Source organism: Tasmannia lanceolata, unplaced genomic scaffold (assembly GCF_043159265.1).
Source record: "Tasmannia lanceolata isolate RefF3 unplaced genomic scaffold, GAP_Taslan_0.1 ptg000004l, whole genome shotgun sequence".
Lineage (NCBI taxonomy): Eukaryota > Viridiplantae > Streptophyta > Magnoliopsida > Canellales > Winteraceae > Tasmannia > Tasmannia lanceolata.
Window position 1 is genome coordinate 6514727 of NW_027518681.1, and position 6672 is coordinate 6521398.

A 6672-nucleotide genomic window follows, 5' to 3' on the forward strand; every position below is an offset into this window, starting at 1 on the left:
TCTCTGTCTCTGTCTCTCTCTCTCTATGGAATTCTACAGAAACAATAACTAGTATCTCACATAATTGCCAAATCCAAAGGTGTTTGGGTCTATTTCCATTTGTGCATAACATTAACAACCGTTAGTAGAATTTTTCTACGGGGTTCATTATATCTTGGAGGCAAATAATTCGCAGATTCCTTGTCCACATCAATTACACAATTGGTGGGGATGAATATTGTCTTTAGGAAAGCAACTTAATTAGTTAAGTTCCTTGAAGCAAGTTTTCTTGATTTCTGACCAAATATTCCCCATCTGCTACTTTTTTTCCTAAACGCATTCATCCATGATTATGTGGGTGATTATACTTTTAAACTACATGTATGCCTAAACATCGTATCTATGCTCAATCGATGCACAATCCAACCGATCTGAACCGTTAAATAGATGTTTCGTTTATGTTTAGTTTATTTCACTGATGTAGGAGGAAGGTTGGTGCAATGACAGATAATGGGAGCCTCTGATATGTTTTTTCAAATATAAATTGCATGGCTTTTGATATTTGGCATTGAGCCTTACTCATCAATAATAGACCCTTACCATTTTTCCTTCTCTTTCTAACTGGGATCTGTGTTGACATAACTCACAAAAGAGAGCTAGTCTTTTTGCTTTCCACTTTCCATTGATGTCACTGCTGACATAAATCATTGTTAATTAATAATTTAACTTTTTAGATACAGGTTTCTTGGGGGGTGTATAAGGAAGGGTTCCATTTATTTGTTCTTGGGGTTTGGGGGGTCATTGCTGTGTGGAGTGTCTTTTAACAAAAAGAAGAGGAAATGACATCTTTCTTTTATGTTTATGTGAGCATCTCATCTTTTGACTTGTTATCCTTGTCTGAGAATGATTAGAATTACCTTACTATATCATACATTTTCTATCGCATATACAGATTATTTTTTTTTCCCTATGTTTCTGAAGACATGTTGGTGGCAAACAGGAAATTCTTGTTGTTCTTCTCAACAACAAAAAACCTTGATCTATTGAGAACCCCAAATGATGAGAGAACCAAGTACATAGTTTTCCTTTCTCCTTAAAGTCATCCATGACTCTACCAAACATTCCTTTTACTTTCTATGTATCATGACTTTATGCCAAAACAACAGTTTTCTTGACTTTGTGCCTTTGGATTACAGCCACAGGCTATGTAAGGACCATAATTACAAAATTTTCCACATAGTTGAAAAAATCTCCCAAAATTATAATAACCCGTAGTAATTTCTTTTAAAAAAAAATCCCAAATTATTAAAAATTATTAAATTTTTTGAATTAAATGTGATTTTTTCTGAATAAAACTCGATTTTTTCCAAATAATTTATCAATTTCTGTTTTGTTATTTATTATAAACATGAAACCTCGCAAGTTTGGGAAATTCTCTCGCACTTTACTTCCAAAAAGTGAGGTTCTTTATACCATGAGGAGAGTACATATAAAAGAAAACTCATCAATACAAGGAAATATAAAGAGATGGGAAAACCCAAAGATGGAAATGATTTAGAAAAATGGGTTGGGGTCAAATCTTATTTTTAGCGTGATTGATGTCAATTGTTCCTTAATATGCCGCACAAGCGAAATGGTGGGGAGATCATTGTAAGCCTGCTTCTAAAGGTAAGAAATGATACATGATAAACTGCTTAGTTAGGCAATTTGATTAGTGCTAGAAATGAATTGTATGTCTAGCTCCTTAAATACTTTATCATGAACAAAATCAAAATCAAAACCCGAACCTGACCCGACATTACCTGTTTTCGGGTTGAACCCGTCGGGCTCAGGTTGAACCCGACCCGAGTTGCACCCCTAGTACTTTTTTGTGTTGGAACTAGTAACTGTTGTTGTTTGTGTGAGCTCCAACAAATATAGCTTGAGCCAAGATTAGCTAGTTAATGAGCGATATTGATTGAGAAAGGGGCCCATGTGGATAGTGCCCTTAAACACAGCATTCAGTCAATCACTACGCTAATATTCAGTCGTAGGGCACTGAAGGAATTGACAAACTTAAGCGATAGAGTTATATAATTTTCCTCATCCAAACCCAAAACATATCAATAATTTGGAAACCATCTACCTGTTGAAAATCATGCCAACCAATTCTAACAAATAAAGATCATGACGTACCAAATATAATTTTCAAAGTGAAAGTCAGCCTTTAAACACTATTTTATCTTTCAGAGATTGCAGGTGAGTTGTGAAAGAATTTCTAATTGATCTACTCTTCATGGTTCATTTATGCCCTTGCAAAAGGTCATCGAAGCTATGTGAAAGCGCTCACCTTAAAAGAATTCATGTTAAATACCTTGGTTGTTACAGAGAGACAAGTTCTTCCTCTACACTTTTATTTTATTTCTGTCCTGGGTCGATGTTAAGACAGCCAAAGAATATCTCTGTGATACCGAATCGATGGATAATGATTCGATATATACTAAAAATTTACAATTGGGTACATGGTATTAGTGGTTGATCTTGTTACAGTTCTTTTAATGGAAACCCTGCAACGCAGAGACTATGCGAGACTATGCAGTACTCCAACAATTCTATTCTCTCTTATTTTATTGTATTTGTCAGTGTTTAAAAACGCGGATGTGACACGGAACGCGGCCAAGAAAAATGCTTGTCGACTCGGCACAGATGTGGCCAAGAATGCGGTTAACGTGGTCATAACTTGGGAGAGTCAAAGGATTTTTTATTAACTCCGTAGGGCAAAACGTGGAGTGCGGATGTGGTGCAACGCGGAATACGGCCAAGAAAAATCCTTGTCGACTTGGGGGAGTTCCTTGTCGTGTCAGTGAGTTTTTAAACACTGGTATTTGTCTTGGGTAGATCTTAAGATATCTAAAGAATATCCCAAGAGTAACACAAAACAAAAGCAAGCCTTTGGTTTGATTCTTCAATTGTATGAATGAAGATCTTTGGTGTCGAACAACCGAATGCGAAGAAGGGAAATCGGGAGATAATTAGAGACTTAGAGTACATGTCCTCCAAATGAAGCTCAATCTTTTCTCTGGGGGTGCAGATTTTAAGTTTTCAGCACGATTTTTTTTTGTCTTTTGTTAGGATTTATCATATTTTGTGTGGCCTTGCAAGACCATTTCATTGTCACTAATCTAATTTCCTCCTGATGTACTCAATGCACATCATGTGATTGTTGGAATCTCGAAAAATCCTCTTAGCCGGTTTGGACCTATATTTCCATGGTGAGTGGGGTGTCAGGAATGTGTATAGACCTAATTGGTGCCGGGACAAGATCACACAATACATTGGGCAGTGGTGATAGGACCATGGGACCTGCCAATGGAATTAAGCTCTGAATGTGGCACTTGGAATGTTCCACTAGGTTCCGTCTGAAGGGATCAGCTCCCGAAGACTAGTAGTGACCCTATGTATTTGAGGAAACACGTGGATCGTGTGTTTGTGTTTCTCACACTGGAAGTTACTCATTCACAACATGTGGAAATATATACATGTGCGAGGGATCGGAAAGTAATTCGACCAAATTGGGCCAATGCACATTTTTCTGGAATACGTTGAATTACATGCATTGCATTACGATAGTGCATACGCAACACACTTAACTAGAGGAGCCGTTGTGGTAAAATCTTTGGTATGGGACATAGGGCACTGCACGGGACAGAGTGACACTTATTCCAATATGCCGATCGAAGTTGAGGAATTACCGTAGAATTCTTGATTAAATTTATTTGATTAAATTTAATTTGAGTGTGTTTAGAGGCCTCAACAGATACACGAAGTTTAATATAATTACCCTAAGTATACTTGACGATCGGACAAGCCAAATTTGAATTTTATTTGATCATTTTCGAAGAAAATTAGCAATGTAATTGTTATAAAATTAGTATATTATTTAATATTTATTTTCTCAAATAATTATGTCACTGGAATTTGAATAAAAAAAAGATTTACAATTTGGCTGATCAAGTCGAGGAACACTTTGAATTGACGAAATTCGGAAATATACTGATGATAGGAAGAACAGAAAAATCCTTTGATTAAACTCGATTCAAAGTGGGCGGGCGGGCGGGGGATTAATAAATATAATCGATTGGGAAACTGTCTGAGGGTTGTGCACACTTGGATTTGTAGAAATTATCGGTTGATGATGGTTAAACCGGTAATTGTGGTACTTGTTTAATGGGAAGACCAATTTGCCCCTCACAAATTTGAAAATGTCAGACCTAATTAACCCTAGACCAAGGGTTTTAGGGAATGTCTATAAAAGCTAGAAAGATCCCTCTCCCTGGCGCATTTTTACAATGGCATGATTCTGGAATTTGGAGTCGGAAGAGAGCACCATCGGACTCGAAGATGAATAGGGAGTGGATCGATTTGGTCAACGATTCAAGAATGCTCCAAATCCACGATCTGCACGACTCGAGGTAAACTTCTCACTTTCGGTAGCAACACCCTGGAGGGCTATTTATCATCTCCAGTATGACCTATCTTTTAGGTCTTTTTATTCACAGATTAAGTTCCATGATCAAGGCTCCTTGTCTCCACCTATCACAGCACCTACCTAAGATAACTACCCCTTATACTAGGCAGATATTTGTCAACACCTGATGATTCACCCATACCAAGCTGATTTATCAACTGATGTCGAAGATTCATCATCTCTTGTCCCCAATGCAAGCGTCTAGGAATTGTGACATATTGATTGTTACCATCACGGATCTCCAATCGAGGGCTATGGCCACATGAACCAGCGATAAATATTCGTAGAACTTTTCCATTTAATTTAATGTATGAGAAAGTCTTGAGAATTTTTTATTTGGATTCATATCGAGTCTTGAGAACTTTTTATTTGGATTCATATCGAGTTTGATCCTATTTTGGAGAGAGTAAAAAATCTCTCAGTGTACTTTATGAGGAAATTATCTAGTAACAATTGGTTTAGACGTTTAGTTATTCGGAAAACTAAGGTGCTTTGAAATAAGTTGAATTCTATCATTAGAGTTAGTGAAGGTTGAAGTGTGGCTTGAAGAAGCAATATTTTGTAGAAAGCAAAAGTGAGGGAGAGAAATGTTGGAATGAAACCAAACTAGATTGGAGGGAGAAGATGAGTTTCAAGAAATTGTTCTCTTGGTGCCAAACACACAAAGAAAGTAGCCCAAGTTGTTTTACTACTCAAGACCCCTCAAATTTCACTAAAATGGCTTACATATGAAGAAGATACATGGCCCAAAATATAGCCTACGTTCCAAATCCGAGATTAACTAGACTTAATTACTATTAGCTTCCCTAAGCTACCACTAACACATTAACAAATGAAAAGTAATGACTTGCACAATTCCAAAACATAAAACTAAGCATCTAACATTAACTCCCAAAGAGTGATTTCAATGGAGGAATACCAATGGGTTCAAGAAAGCTTCATGTATGTAGTAAATTTCAAAACATTTGGTAGTCCAATGGTCAAGTCTATCTTGCAAGCTCCTAAAGAAGAAGTAAGTAAGTAGCAAAGTTCAAGTGGTCAAGCTTAGATTTCCAACAAGAAATTGAAGGTGTGAAGTGAAAGGATGTTAATAAGATGACCATGGGTGGATCTAGTGTCAATGTTGATGTAGCTATAGTCACTAGAGTCTTAGGTGGGGATGGTGCAACCTGATAACCAGTTATTCAGAAATGAAAAGGTGCTTTGTCTTTGTGGGAATTTACCTATTTCTATCAAATGTACTTTCTAATGAAATGGAAAAACCTCGGCAAAGAAAGATCCCCCATGTAAGAACTAAAAAATCTGATATTTACATGCATAGGTGCCTAATGGTTAAATTTAATGGAATATTGTATGATTCAAGTAATCAATTTATGACTAGAGATGATTGTAGAGAATTCAAAGGCAATGTTCTAGACTTATAGTAGATCATAATGAGATTCTAAGATCAATTTGGGGTGTAAAAATGTACTACTCCAATGATAAACCTTCTTCCTTGATCCTACTCCCATATCAAAGATAATCAATAATTCTAAAAAATATGAACTATAAAACATGACTAGACTTGTGTTATTTCTGTTTTCATCTTCTAAAGAAAACATCATGGGGCCAATCTTCTTTCCAGGTGGAAAAGTGTTTAAATCTATCCTTTTCTTCTTTCATATTGTAGAGAGACTAATGAGATGTGATTTAACAGATTTTAGCCTTATAGGAGACATGAGGATAATAATAAAGGGTTGATGCCACATTTGGATACCCTACTTGCTAGAGCCGAGCAAGGTGTTGCCAAAACGTCAAAGCACCTTTTTCTACTTTACTGCCGTCCTGTGGGGCTCCCAATGAGCTTTATACGAAAAATAAGCATATGACCCATGTATTAAAAAACCACGTACCTTGCATGTGCAACTGAGAATAATGAAGAAGAAGTTCTGCAAAACATTACTGATCTCTACCCATCCCTCACATAGAAACGGACCCAAAACAGTGTTTCACTCTAAATGCAGGAAAAACATGTGTATCCTGACCAATTAGACCTAGAGATGGCAGAGTAAATATTTAGGCGATTCAAATTTTTATACTTCTAAATAAAATTATTTTTCCCTTCTCCCTTTGCTCATCTCCATCAAAATGTATGATATCAAGCACAATAAATTTAGAATAGGAATTAGTAAAACATGCAAGGAAGC